Below are 15,787 nucleotides of genomic sequence, written 5' to 3'. Positions count from 1 at the left end.
TGCTGTCCCGGGGAGCTTGTTACTCTGTAGAGAGTTTGCCCCTTGGTTTTCTGGAACTGTTTATTTTTTTAATTTAGGAGCTTTATGTAAATTATTTTTCTTTTAAAGTCAGATAGGATAGTATTGGGTTTTTATGACATAGAAGTAATTCACAGTCAGCTCTCAGTTATCCTCTGGCTGGATTACCTGGGGATCTCTCTTACTTTTCTCCCCCACATAGAGCTCTTCTGCCTCTCACTTGGTTCGGTTTCTTTCCTAGCCACTCAGTCTTTGTTCTTCCAAGCGTTAGGGCTAAACTGAGAAGAGTAAGGGCCAGATCTGGGGATGTGTTGTTGATGTAATGAGAGGTGATTAAGGAGAAGTAATAGAACAGTATACCCACTTTTAAAGATTAGTGTCTCCAGAACTCTGCCCCATTAAAAGATAACCAAAAGCTGACTTTTGCTATTAACTTTCTCTCCATAACAGATGCTATTTTTGGCATTGCATGCATTAATTTTAAAAAATTAATATTTTAAACATATACAAAAGCAAAGCAAATTACTATACTTACCCTACCCCGCCACCAACCAACCAAGTACATGTCATGCAGTTTCAATGCTTATCAACCCATGATCAATTTTATTTCATAGGTGCCCCCAAACTCAGGTGCTCTGTGCTCCATGTTTGGGTTCACCCTCCAACCCTGTTTCCTCAGCTAACATGCCCAGAAGGAGGTGACCTAGGTGTGCTGGACTCCTGCTGTCCTGTCCTCCACTCCACTCATGAGGACTGAGGCTTGAGAACACCTCAAGCGTCACATTCTATTATACTTGATGGGGAAACTCGAGGCGTCCTGGTGGCAGGCAGGACAAAAGGACAGCTGTGCTGGGCTGCCCACAAATTACGGCATCTTTGGAGGCTGTCCTCTGATTCTCAATTAATTTTTAGGAGAGCTTTAATTACGCCACCAACAGTCCTCACTTGAACAATCACAAGCACTTCAGCTAGGGGAGAAAAGAGCGACTGACTGGATTTGCATAATCATTTGCCCTAATTAGAATGTCAAAAGTTGGTGGCAAAGAGGCCTAGTTGTGCTGTGACTTAGGATCATTTTAATTTAGTCCAATTTCCCATTATTACAACTGCCTTCCTCTTTGCACCTCAGATCCTCTTTCCTTCTAAATGATTTGTAGCAAAACCAAAACTGAAACAATTAGTAACTTGCTTGTTAGGCTGAACTGAAAAAGTCTAAGGGGTTTCTTTCCTTAATTGGAAACACAATTTTAGTTTCCATCTAAATTTATAATTGCATGGATTTTTAGATTTAGCCTGGTAACTTAGGTAAACACTTTGCTTTGCATTCAGAAGCCTACTCTCTGTGTGTGTGTGCGAGTGGGTGTGTGTGTGGAAGGGGGTAGAACTGTCTTCAGGTTGTACTACAAGAAACAAATAATGTCTTTGAATAGTCACTTTATTCCAATGTTTGAACACAAGGATTGGTGTGTAATAATAGCTGTATAAGATATACTCATTAATAGAACAATATTATTTTTAATAATTTGTAAAGCTTCCATGATGAATGTTTTGGACTACAGGTTTGAAATTACAAAGGAAGCTGAGAATAAGCAGAACTCCAGATCTCAGGCATAGAACCACCCTGACCCATTAGAGACTGCTTAGGCATGCATCGGTGATTTCTGGGTCCGGCTGGTGAGCTACTTACCCAGGTCCTAGTTAAATCAGGCATCCTCTGTTTTTCCGCCCTCATTCCCTTTTAACAGCAGGAGGCCACCTATTTAATTAGTTGGGGGTGGGAGCGTCTGTAATCTCCTGGGGGTGGCTTCAGCCCCAGGGTTGGATAAGAGGGTGAATCCAACGCCGGGTGTGGCTGGCCTCTCCCCTGCAACATATGGGGAACCCACCATATTTTCAGCCCAAGTTCCAGCAGCAAGCATTAGTGGAGAGGCCTTCCCTGCTGGGAACACACCCCGCAAAGCCAAGGGCAGGCGGCGTCACTACTAGAGGTCAAGGCAGTTCTTAGACCAAACAGCATCTGGCGAACTGTGCCAATTGGAAATCAATGGCCCTCCCTGGGTGGGTTTAATTTTATGGTTATTTGCACAAACTTACAGCCTCTAATGGGCAGGGCAGAGCTCAGAGCATCCTCCCAGGATTGTTGCAATGAAGTCGGACATCTTCGCAGTGCATTGATAAGTTGAATGGAAGAGTCTGTTTACTAGGGGTTAGTGTTGAGCCTGGCTGTCATGCTAAGACAGAGTAAGGATGAGGTTAGCCATTATTTATCCAGGGCCTGGAGATTTGATCGTCAGTGCAATATGTGTAAGCCCCAAATGCCTTACCACATTGTCTCTAGCCTGAGGGAGACACGGAGGTTCCTCTGCATGTAGCAACATTGAATCATTATGTTCAATTATGTTCAATGTGCCAACTCCATTTTAAGCAGACCCGTTTTTCTTTACATAAGATTTTGTAGTAGTTACATAAGATTTTGTAGTAGTTACATAAGATTTTCTTTACATAAGATTTTAGAGCAGTTAAGAGGTTGTGCACTGCAGTCAGGCAAATCCAGGTTCCACGACTCACCAGCAAAAGGTACGTAGGGCAAGTTTCCTAACCTCCCTGGAACTTGCTTTCCTCATCTGTAAATGGGTATGATAATATACCCCCTTCACTGAGCTGCTGAAAGGATGAGGTAAGATGATACGTTGAAGGGGCTTAATATAGTGCCTGGTACATTAATGCACTTTTTCATAAACCTTGGGTGTTAAAGATGACAATAATGATAATAATAATTCCAGCCATAGGATAGGCCTGTTAAAATAGGAACAGTAGTGTTGAAGTAGTAGTGCTAGTTTTAAAACCTTCAACTTTTAACATTTTTACAGTTGAACTCCATAGTCTTAAATTTGTATGAAAATTCTTTAACTTGTTTTATTTCTCCCTTGCTCTGACTTGTTAAACTTCCTTGTTTTTCATCAAAGAGATGAGGATCCAGCCATCATGCTGTACTTTGATTCACCCTGAGATGAATGGGTTATTGCTCCGGAAGCACTTCATGCCAATTCCCGGGTCCCATCAGAACCAGAACTTGGGGTACCTGGCAACAGCTATGGCAATGGCTTCTGTCATATTTCTCAGGTGGATCATTCCCAAGAGAGATGGATAAGCAAGATCAAGTGATGATCCACGTGGGAGAAAAGCTTTCATGTAGCTGGGGATGGGGTTGCTTTTTTCAGGGCCAGACATTGATGGAGTGTGGGCTGCCTGGCCTGTACCACAAGGTCTCCTCTCTTCCATCAGAGGCAGTTTCATTGCAATGGATGCCAAGAGAATGGGAGCTCTTGAAGACCTCTGCCTCTGCCCCTGCATGGGGCTGAATGAGGAGCATGGGAGAGGAAGGGCCAGTTCTACCAGATGAGTAGAGAGCAACAGCGGTAGGGAGGACTGTGCTACAAACCAGAATCACAGCTTCTGCAAGATGCTTGATTACTTTATTTATTTATTTATTTTTTAGTTAATCTACAGCTTCAGCTGGCTTCCATCATTGGGGCAGGATCCCTCTTTCTCTAGCAGGTCCTTCTTTCTCTAGTAGACACAACCTGCAGTGGCTTCTGGCTCACAACTGATCTCCCAGTGACCATGCTGGTGCTCCGTGTCCTGTTCTCAGGCCAAAGCTAGAGACACCTGTCAAGCTGGCCAGCTACGTTCTCTCTCCTGGGTATTTGAAAATGTGACTGAAATAGACAAGTCAGTTGGTGCAGAGTCGTCTCATGATAGTGCTCCAGTGCCAGGAGCAATAGCTCCCAAGGTCCCAGGTCACCTTCATTTACGTCCTGACAGAGAATTGATGGTTTCAGCTTCACTTGATTTAGTGAGCTACTCCCAGCATCTTTCTCATAAATCCCCTTTTTTGCTTAAATTAACCAAAGAGGCTGGGCGTGGTGGCTCACGCCTGTAACCCCAGCACTTTGGGAGGCTGAGGCAGGTGGATCACCTGAGGTCAGGAATTCGAGACTAGCCTGACCAACATGGTGAAACCCCGACTCTACTAAAAATACAAAATTAGCCAGGTGTGGTGGAGTGCAACTGTAATCCCAGCTACTCTGGAGGCTGAGGCAGGAGAATCGCTTGAACCCGGGAGACAGTGGTTGCAGTGAGCCAAGATCACGCCATTGCACTCCAGCTTGGGCGACAGAGTAAGACTCTGTCTCAAACAAAATAAAAAAATAAAAATAGATAAATACATTAACCGAAGAATGGTTATTTTCTTTTTTCTTTTTGCTTCTGAAAGACGCTTGAGTGATACTATTTCCCAACAAAGATTAAAAAAAAAAAAGAGTGAGAATGAGTTTTGTACAGTAGGCTTGTGATGTTTGCAAATGGTTTAACCCAAAACCTCTGGATTCTCTTGTTTTCTTTTTTCTTTTCTTTTTCTTTCTTTTTTTCTTTTTTGAGACAGAGTCTCGCTGTGTCACCCAGGCTGAAGTGTAGTGATGCGATCTCGGCTCACTGCAACCTCCACCTCCTGGGTTCAAGGGATTCTCCTGCCTCAGCCTCCCAAGTAGCTGGGACTACAGGCACCCACCACCATGCCCAGCTAATTTTTGTATTTTTAATAGAGACAAGGTTTCAGTACGTTGTCCAGAGTGATCTTGAACTCCTGGCCTTGTGATCCACCTACCTCGGCCTCCCAAAATGTTGGGATTACAGGCGTGAACCACCTTGCCTGGCAGATCACCTGAGGTCAGGAGTTCGAGACCAGCCTGACCAACACGAAAAAACCCTGTTTCTACTAAAAATACAAAGTTAGCGGGGCGTGGTGGCACATTCTTGTAATCGCAGCTACTTGGGAGGCTGAGGCAGGAGGTGGAGGTTGCGGTGAGCTGAGATCGCCATTACACTCCAGTCTGGGTAACAAGAGTGAAACTCCGTCTCAAAAAAAAAAAAAATCATCATAATGTAACATTTTCCTCATAAAGGTCACCTGAGCTGTAAGGCACAAGAGTGTAAGGCTGCACGGGGATGCAGGTGCCAGGTGGTTAGCCAGCTGGATCTGTTCCTTGGCTAAGTGATTTGCATCCATGTCTGGCAATATGGGATTGAAATTTATGCCTACCCAAAATACCCAAGTGGCTTCCTCGAGAAGAGGTGACACTGGAATGTTAATTCTTCAAATGCCAAAGGTCCACTGTATCAGAAAAAAGGCTTCAGGCTCATCTAAGCCGCACAAACTTGTACAGCTAAGTACCTTCCTTTTCTTTATGAACCACAATATTGCCTTCAGTGATGAGCTGGAAATTAGTCTTGGCTCTGTTACTCCCACAGTGAGGCAGGCCATGGATTTCCCACGGTTATCACTGGGAATGGCTTCTTCCATAATATCCGTCATTGTAATTCATGTTTGGGCACTGATTCAAAATTGGAAGGCTCTGGCTTTGACTTCTCCAGAAGGCTTCATCAGGATCTGAACGTGAGATTGGGTCCATTTATCTGTGACAACTCTGAAGCTGGGCAAAATTCTGACCAAGAGATTGAAATCTTTCTCCTACCTCCCTCAAATAGGGAGACCTTCTATATGATATCATCAAAAGCTGGGTAACTTTGTAGCTGAGCTGAAGCTAGAATTTCTTGTAAGGGCCAATTCATTTCCTTCTCTTCTCTGGCATGGAAATCATCCCCCATGGGTGGCCATGACATAACCCATCCTCACTTCTGCAGGAGTTAGCCTCAGCAGCATTGCTTTAGCTTATGATACATATCACAGTATCTACCAAAACCTCCTCTAAGCTTCCAAGGGTTTTCATGCTTCCGTGTCAGGAATTAGCAGTTACAACCTTCTTATGGCCTCCCCATCTTGAGGGCTCCCGTACCTTACATTTATCTCTCTAAGTCTCCTTTCCTTCCCCCTCCCCGCAACACACATGGTAGGTAACATCAGGACTGTGATCAGTCCAGCAGGGAGCAGCTAGGGGTGTCTCCAGGCAGGCTGTGAAATCAGCAAAGAGTTGGATTAATATCTGGGACCCCAGAGGGAGGTTCTGCGAGGTTCACTGACCTGTAAGCAGGTCACCTCCTTGAGGCCAAGGCACTGATGATGACCACCAGCACTTGAAGACACACGCTGCTCCTGTTCTGAATTCTGTCCCCATTTCTGAAGCATCACCAAATACAACCTTGAAATGGAAATTTTCTACAGACTGATTTTTTTTTCCAAATTTCAGGAGCCCACATGATGATGATCGACTCATTCGCCCCAATCCCAACACACAATTTTAAAATTTGGTGTAATGGCAGGGCGCGGTGGCTCACGCTTTAATCCTGACATTTTGGGAGGCTGAGGCAGGTGGATCAGCTGAGGTCAGGAGTTTGAGACCAGCGTGGCCAACATGATGAAAGCCCGTCTTTACTAAAAATACAAAAATTAGCTGGGCGTGGTGGCGCATCCCTGTAATCCCAGCTACTCAGGAGGCTGAGGCAGGAGAATCTCTTGAACCCAGGAGGCGGAGGTTGCAGTGAGCTGAGATCATGCGACTGCACTCCAGCCTGGGCAACAGAGCGAGACTCCATCTCAATAAATAAATAAATAAATAAATAAATAAATAAATAAATAAATAAATAAATTTGGTGTAATGGAGAATTTCAAACAGAGAGAATAGTACCATATAATGAACCACAATGTGTCCATAAACAGCTCTGACAATTATTAACTAGTAGGCATCTGATTTTGTTCCACCAATACCTTCACCTACTCCCCCTACCCTGAATTATTTTAGAGTAAATCTTACACATTACTGTATATAGTTTCATTTATATTTTAGTATGTACCCCTAACATATAAGGCCTTAAACAGTGTAACCATGATATCTTTATTACATCTAAAATAATAATAATTCTTTTTGTTTGTTTTAGAGACAGGGTCTCGCCGTGTCACCCGGCTTAAGTGCAATAGCATGAACATAGCTCACTGTAAATTTGACCTCTTGCGTTGAAGCAATCCTCCTGCCTCAGCCTCCCAAGTAGCTGGGACTACAGGTGCATGCAACCTAACCTCGCTAATATTTAAACTTTTTGTAGAGTCAGGGTCTTGCTATGTTGCCCAGGCTGGTCTTGAACTCCTGGCTTCAAGTGATCCTCCTGCCCCAGCCTCCCAAAATGCTGCTGCGATTACAGGTATGACAGATGTGAACCACAACATGCAGCCTAATAATTCTTCTTTTTTTTTAGATAGAGTGTTGCTCTGTCACCCAGGCTGGAGTGCAATGGCATGATCTTGGCTCACGGCAACCTCTGCCTCCCAGGTTCAAACGATTCTCCTGCCTCAACCTCCTGACTAGCTGGGACTACAGATGTGTGCCATCACACTCAGTTAATTTTTGTATTTTTAGTAGAGACAGGGTTTCACTATGTTGGCCAGACAGGTCTCGAACTCCTGACTTCAGGTGATCCTCCTGCCTTGTTCTCCCAAAGTGCTGGGATTATAGGCATGAGCCACTGTGCCCAGCCAATAATTCTTTATTATTACCAGCTATTTAGTCAGAGCTTAAATTTCCCTGATAGCCCCAAAAATATATTTAGAGTTGGTTTATTTGAATCAGGATCCAAACAAGACTCACACATTGCATTTGGTTGATATGGTTCTAGTCTCTTATTCTAATTCTACACATTTCCCTCCTTTTTTTTAAAAAAAAATGCAGTATATTTGTTGGAGAAATCAATCAATTGTCTTATTCAGTTTCTTAATTCTGGATTTTGCTGATTGCCTCCCCATGGTCTCTCTTAACATAATTCTCTCTCCCCTGAATTTCATGCAAATTAATCATTAGATATGGAGACCTAATAAAATTCAGGTTTAATTTTTTAGTGAGTATACTAGATGCTGTGTTTTTCCATTGTGAGGCACATGATGTCTGATTCTGTTTTTCTTTTTAGTGGGTTAACTGAACAACAGTTAGAAGCATTCACATAGCAGAGGCAGGTTATTCACAGACATGTGTATACCACCAGGCCTTGGGCAATAAATTATGGGGAAGGCCAGAATTTGAATCTGACCCTGCCACCACTTCCCTTCTTTCTATTGGCACTTCCTTCCTTTCCTGGGTTCCTGTATACACAGCCAAATTCTAGGCTGCCTGCAGACTGGGTTCGGGGCACGATCCCCAAAATATCTGAGAAAACAGCAGAAGCTGGAAGGTCACTCTCACCTTTTCCCTGCCCTTCTCCCCTGAAGCAGGTCAAACGACTGGTGGGCGGACCACCTGAGGTCGGGAGTTCGAGACCAGCCTGGCCAACATGGTGAAACACCATCTCTACCAAAAATACAAAAAAGTTAGCCAGGCTTGGTGGTGCACACCTGTAGTCCCAGCTACTGGGGAGGCTGAGGTGGGGGAATCACTTGAACCTGGGAGGCGGAAGTTGCAATGAGCCGAGATCGGGCCACTGCACTCCAGCCTGGGTGACAGAGTGAGACTCCATCTCAAAAAAAGAGAGGTGACCCCCTTATACCTGGAGGAAAGGAATATCCTTTTCTTTGAAGACACAAGGAAGAATCTGAACAAACAGACCTTGCTAAGTTCCCCCAGTTTATCACCATTAGGTGATAAATCCCTTTGTGCAATCATACTTCTCCACAACTATCCACTTCTTCATCAAACCTGGCACACAAAACGTGCAGGTTTACCTATTTCTTCAGGTTTTCATTTCCTTATGAAGGCCTCCATGTCAAATAAAATGTATATTAAATGAATTTATATGCTTTTCTCTTGTTAATCAGTCTTTTGGGTTTTTTGTTGTTGTTGTTTGTTTGTTTTGAGTCTGGGTCTTGCTCTGTTGCCCAGGTTGGAGGGCAGTAATGCAATCGTAGCTCACTGCAGCCTCAAACTCTTGGGCTCAAGCAATCCTCCCATCTCAGCCTCCTGAGTAGCTGGGATCACAGCTTCATACCACCATACCGCGCTAATTTTTAATTTTTTTTTTTTTTGTAGGACAGGATCTTGCTGTGTTGCTCAGGCTAGTCTCAAACTCCTGGCTTCAAGTGATCTTCCTGCCTTGGCTTCCCAAAGAACTGGGATTACAGGTGTGAGACACAGTGCCTGGCTGTCTTTTGTTTTAGGGGCCTCAGCCAGGAGCATAGGATGGATGAAGAAAAGTCTTCTTCCCCTCACAGCCAACGGAACTATGAGTGCTTGAGCATCTTCCTTGCCAACCAGTTCTGTCCCTGAATGTTCTCCCAGCACATCTACCTTACCCTTGACACTGCTGGAGAATTTCCATGCTTATAAGTCACTTTATAAGAGAAATCTTCAGGGCTCAAAAGAATGACTAGATTGCAGGGAGGAGGAATCTAGTTCTTTAATTTCAAAATAGCAAGTTTAAAAACTTCTGAGTGTAAAGATGTACGGATTTTTAAAAATTATCCACTGAAATGTTTTAAGACAGACTACTCTTTAAGTTATGGATTTAGCATTTTTCTTTTCTTTCTTTCTTTCTTCCTTTCTCTTTCTTTCTTTCTTTCTTTCTTTCTTTCTTTCTTTCTTTCTTTCTTTCTTTCTTTCTTTCTTTCTTCCGTCTGTCTGTCTGTCTTTTTTTTTTTTTTTTTTACAGGGTCTCACTCTGTCGCCCAGGCTGGAGTGCAGGGCTGTGATCTTGGCTCACTGCAACCTCCATCTCCTGGGTTCAAGTGGATTCTTGTGCCTCAGCCCCCTGAGTAGCTGGGATTACAGGTGCGCACCACCACGCTTGGCTAATTTTTGTATTTTTAGTAGAGACGAGGGTCTAGCCATGTTGACCTGGCTTGTCTTGGACTCTTGGCCTCAAGTGATCTGCCTGCCTCAGCCTCCCAAAGTGCTGGGATTACAGGTGTGAGCCACTGCACCCAGCTGGATTTAGCATTTTTCAAAAATTTTTTTATGGACACGCTCTTTGGATATCCTCTGAGATGAAGGAGCTCCATGCCATACAAGTTCAGGAAATGCTGCATTCTGTCTTGAGAAAAACCATAATCATAGTAAAGGTTCTAAAAAGTCCTGCAGTTAAAAAAAAAAAAAAACAATCATTGAGTTGGCTCTCCCTATCCATGGATTTTACATCCATGGATTTAGTCAACTGTGGATCAAAAATATTTGAGAAGGCCGGGTGCGGTGGCTCATGCCTGTAACCCTAGCACTTTAGGAGGCCAAGACGGGTGGATCACCTGAGGTCAGGAGTTCGAGACCAGCCTGGCCAACATGGCGAAACCCCCGTCTCTACTAAAAATACAAAAATTATCTGGGTGTGGTGGCGCATGCCTGTAATCCCACCTACTTGGGAGGCTGAGGAAGGAGAATCGCTTGAACCCGGGAGGTGGAGGTTGCAGTGAGCCGAGATCAGACCACTGAACTCCAGCCTGCCCAACAGAAGTTAGACTCCATCTCAAAAAAAAAATTTTTTTTGAGAAAAAAATTGTGTCTGTACTCAACATGCACAGACTTTTTTCTTGTCATTATTCCCTAAACAATACGGTACAACAATAATTTCCATAGCATTTACTTTGTGTTAGCTATCACAAGTAATCTGTGGATGATTTTAGGTACATGGGAGGATATGCATAGGTTATATGCAAATACAACATCATTTTATATCAGGGGCTTGAGCATCCATAAATTTTGGTATCCAAAAAAGGTCCTGAAGCCAATCCCCAACAGGAACCAAAGGATGACTATATAGCTTTGTCTAAGCCAGAATTTTCTTTTCTTTGTTGAAGGGTAGCAGTTTCAGGACAACATTTGGGAAACACACTTTGGAGGACCAACAAAGCTGATCTAGATAAAGTGAGTAATGAGAAAAAGGAGGGATTGGGGTTTGAGTCAGCACTCTGGAATTACTCCGAACCACTTGATTCTGGGGACATGTTGGAGATCCGATCAGTAAGAGGTTCTTTTAATGGGCTTCTGCAGAAAACTTATGTTATAGGAGTGTTTCTTAGCCTGAAGTGGTTAAGTATATAAGCCAACTTTGGCTTCCATCCTAGATGACTTACGTGAGTCATGTATGCCACCAAGGAGCATGGAGACATGGAACCAATGTTTCCTGGGACCCAATTCAGTGTTCCTCGGATAGTAGCAAAGCAAGCTTGCTGAGGTGAATCAAGTGACGTAGAGTGACAAATTATATGGCAATTGGGAGTAGCCACTAGGGAACGGGACAAATGTGCTGTAAAGAAAGGTCATGAGTGTCACTTGTCACCTGAGCACTGCAGTCAGCAGGGATGTCATGACTGTCAAAGTGCCAGGTGCTCAGGTCCACCCCTGGTCCACCGAAGCCTCAAGAACAGGCAGTCCCAGGGAGGTGAACATGCAAACAATGGCAGCCAGGGTTGGAGGAACTGACTCGGGGGTGAAATTGGCATGTGAGCAGGATGGTCAGATGCTCAGTGGCAGAGGGACAAGGCAAACTGAGACTTTATTTTGGCACCAATGTGCAAGGATCTGATTTTATGTGAAGAGATGCAGAGGCTCCAGGTACGGTGCAGTGTGGGAGTAATCCAGTGGTGGGTGCCGGGGCTGGGAAGGTGTGTGTAGGTTAGGCAGGCCCCTAGTCCTCTGCTGAGAGAAGAGCAAGAGTCCAGGTCCTCAGAGGAGAGATCTCACGGTGGACAAGGGACCCCATTACCCAAGCTGATGGGAACTTTGGGAACCTAAGGAGGAGGGCCCATGGGGGAAGGGGTGTTGCAGGAAGGTCCAAAGAAGAAGGTGAGGTTTATGCATCTTCAGGAGCCTCTGGCTCACTCCCAGGTATATCAGACAACACCTAGTGGGAAATGGGGCTCCAAGGAACCCTTGGACTTGGTTCACAGAATGAGGCTCATCTGTGCCTGCAGATTGCTAGATCCTGTGCCTACAGTTTAGCAGAATGGGGGCCAGCTGGGCCTGACACAGCGACTGCTTACACATCCCAGCATATTTAATGAGTGCAACCGGGTCCCAGCTCCTTTTCTAGGAACTGGGTACACCGTGAAGAATAAGGCCATGTTCCTGCCATCAAAGCTCTCACAGACAAGGGCCAGTGCAGCACAGAGCATGAGCTCTGTGTAGAAAGAGAGCTGGGTTCAAACCTGGCTGCTGTGTTGCTCAGTTTAACTAGGGCCTTGATTTTCTTGGCCACAAAATGGGATTACAACTGTCCTCACTCAAAGAGGGTTATAAGAATTGGAGTTAACACTGGGTGAGCATTTGGTATTTCCTGAAGTTGCAAATATTGTTATGGTGATGATAACCATTTTTTTTTTTAGCTTAAGGTCAGCCTGAATAAGTAAGAACTTCAGTCAGCCAAGCAGCAAATATGTATTTATTGAACATTCTAGCAAGAACCAGACATTGAAAATTTGTCCCTTCTCTCAAAGAATTTTTAGTCTATTTGGAGAAGCAGGAAATAAACATGTAAGAAGATACCAACAATACCAGTTTTAAATATGCACGAGGGCAGAGATTTTTGCAGTTTGTTCAGCACTATCTCTAGGGCCTACAATCCCTGGTACATTGTAAGTACAATAAGTATTTGTCAAACCTGGCGCAGTGGCTCATGCCTGTAATCCCAACACTTTGGGAGGCCGAGGCAGGCGGATTGCCTGAGCTCAGGAGTTCGAAACCAGCCTGGGCAACATGGTGAAACCCCGTCTGAAAAAATAAAAAATAAAAATATTAGCTAGGCATGGTGGCCACGTGCCTGTTTTCTCAGCTATTCTGGAGGCTGAGGTGGGAGGATCATCTGAGCCCAGGGAAGTTGAGGCTGCAGTGACCCATGATGTGCCACTGCACTCCAGACTGGGTGACAGAGTAAAACCCTGTCTCAAAAAATGAAATAAAATAAAATAAAAATTTGTTGAATAAATGAACAAATGAAAATCAGTTTGAAACAATGAAACAAGTTGGTATATAGTTACCAAAGGAATAGAAAAGACTATACACTCATATGGCTTCCAGTTTGGGGTTCTACTTAAAGATCGCCTAGGAATCCGATTGGGGCAGATGTCTGGCCAGCTAGCCATGGTATCTTTTTGCTTCCCTCTCAGTGGAGGTCAGTAGGAGGCAGGCACACAGCCAGGAAGTAAGAGTCAAAAACAATGGTGAGGAGTGATGGGAATACAACCTCAGAATCAGAAGACCCGGGTGTCTGGACACTTAGAATAACTTGTTTAGCCAAGCTGCTGAAATTGCACAAGGAAACAAAAAAGGCTAAACCAACTAAAATAAACAGAAAACCACTTCCCACGGGGCAGGGAGCCGACATCAGTGTCTGGCCTGGGCAAGTGAAGCCTCTGGGCTTTAACTCTGAGCTGACTCAGGTACCGCCTGAAACCTGGATGTAATGAGAGCCACCCTTTGGGGAAGAAAGCCACCTGCTCACTGTGAAACAGCAAATGCCACCATTTCAGAGCAGAAACAAAGCAGCAGGTCTGTTGCCATTGCTTTTGGAGGACATTATTTCTCTTGAAAGGGGCCATTAGCAAAAGGAAAAAGAGCTGTGTTGCTGGGAGTTGCTGGGGGGCAATGTCTACTCTCCCCCCGTGTGTGGGGTCCCTCCACCCCAAGACAGAAATTAAAAGAAAGATGTAAAACAAATGTCAGTAAAATTTATATTATTTTCCCATACTCTAATTGGTTGTCTTATGCACCTGTTGGGGAGCAAGACCCTGGTTTACTGCTCAGGGTAGGTTTTTAATATCTGTTAAATGGATCTTACCTGCAGAATTGGATCGTGAATTCCAATAGGCTAAAGGCCGTCTTATCCCTGATGTTGCCTGGCACAGGGCTGAACAGATAGAAGTAGTAATCCCTGTCCAAGATACAAAGTCTCGTATCCTGGTGGACACATGGACACTGTGCAGATGGTCTCTCTCCACTGGCAGGCAGGGATAGGTCTTGTGGCCTTACTGAGGTCTGGATGAAATATCCCTTGCTCCAGTCAGGGTCCAGTCAGGAAAGCAGAGCCACTCTGAGCATAATGGAAGAAGGAATTTCTTAGAAGGACAAGGTCTTACACAATTGGGAGAGGAGCTAGGGACATAAAGGTCCAAAAAAGAAGTTTCTGGCCGGGCATGGTGGCTCACTCCTGTAATCCCAGCACTTTAGGAGGCCCAGTTGGGGAAATCATCTGAGGTCAGGAGTTAGAGACCAGCCTGGCCAACATGGTGAAACCCCATCTCTACTAAAAATACAAAAATTAGCCGGGCATGGTGGTTCACGCTTGTAATTCCAGCTACTCAGGAGGCTGAGACAGGAGAGTTGCTTGAACCCGGGAAGTAGAGGTTGCTGTGAGCCGAGATAGCACCACTGCACTGCAGCCTGGGCGACAGAGCAAGATTCCGTCTCAAAAAAAAAAAAAAAAAAGTTGTTGAAGGATTGGATGAAAGTCCCTAAGCAGCACTGGCTTGGGTGAATGAATCCGAGCATGCAAGGACTCCGGAAGCCAGGGATGTCCAACTGCTGAAGTAAGGGCAGGGAGGTGGCAGAGAAGCCAGGTGCCCTGTGGCTGTCACCTCCTTGAGTTCACATGAAGCATCTGGTGGCAGGCCTGGGGCTGCTATTGCTCAGTAGGGCCAACAGTCGAGAGGGTGTGTGCTGGATGTGGAATAAGAGAAGACAAACACAAACTGGGCTCCATTGGCACCTCTGTGTCTGTCTCTCCTGTCCCTCAACCTGCAGTCGTCTCCAGACTTTGGTGACTTTACTTATGCCTCCCATAGCTCATGCAACTGCTCGTTTGCCCAACTCAAATCTGGAGCCACACAGGGAAAGGCATTCTGAGAAATGTAGCTGCCAGCCTAAGTATGTCACAAAAAGCTTAGCACATCCTTAAGACCCATTCCCTTTGTTCTGGTTCTATGTGTGTAAAGCAACATCATGATTGTCAGTTTGTCTCCTCAAATACCTCCGTACCAGGAAGGAAGAGGCCTGGATGGTAAATGCAAATATTTCAGTCACTGGACAAGTAGAGCATCCCCTGAAAATGAACACTTTTAACTATGTGTCTGCAACTGTAAAACTGAACCTCAAACTCTAATGAAATCACTAAACTTACTACCAACTAAGGCTTTCCCTGAGCAGCCTTTTGGCTTCTGTCACGGACTTTTTTTTTTTTTTTTTGAGACGGAATTTCACTCTGTCACCCAGGCTGGAGTACAGTGGCACGATCTCGGCTCACTGCAACCTCTGCTTCCCGGGTTCATGCGATTCTCCTGCCTCAGCCTCCCAAGTAGTGGGGACTACAGGCGTGTACCACCATGCCCCGCTAATTTTTGTAGTTTTTTTGTAGAAACGGGGTTTCGCCATGTTGGCCAGGCTGGTCTCGAACTCCTGACCTCAGATGATCTACCTGCGTCAGCCTCCCGAAGTGCTGGGATCACGGCCCTGAGCCACCGCGCCTGGCCAGTCTCTGACATTTCAAACAAGATTGCTCCAATATGAAAGGCAAAATGAACCTATTTGAATTTTCCCTTCTCTCCCTGTCCCTGTTCACCCTAAGGTACCAGCACTCAAGAGCAGAAAATTGAAGCAAAAATAAGCAGGAGTGGGTGACTATTCTACACCCTGGAAAACTGCAACAGGTTATTTTGTTTATTTAAGCAAGCAGCTATATTACATTTAATTGTATGCCAGGCATAGATCTAAGTGCTTTACAAAGAGAAACTAATTTAATCCTATTGTATGGGATTGATTATACTATTACTATTCCTCTCTTACATATAACATGAGAGGCACAGAGAAGTTAAGTAAGTTGGCCAAGATCACACAGCTGAGATTCATATCAT

The sequence above is a fragment of the Pan paniscus genome, chromosome 8 (assembly GCF_029289425.2).
Source record: "Pan paniscus chromosome 8, NHGRI_mPanPan1-v2.0_pri, whole genome shotgun sequence".
NCBI classification, from domain to species: Eukaryota; Metazoa; Chordata; class Mammalia; order Primates; family Hominidae; genus Pan; species Pan paniscus.
Note: the sequence above shows the minus strand (reverse complement) of the source record.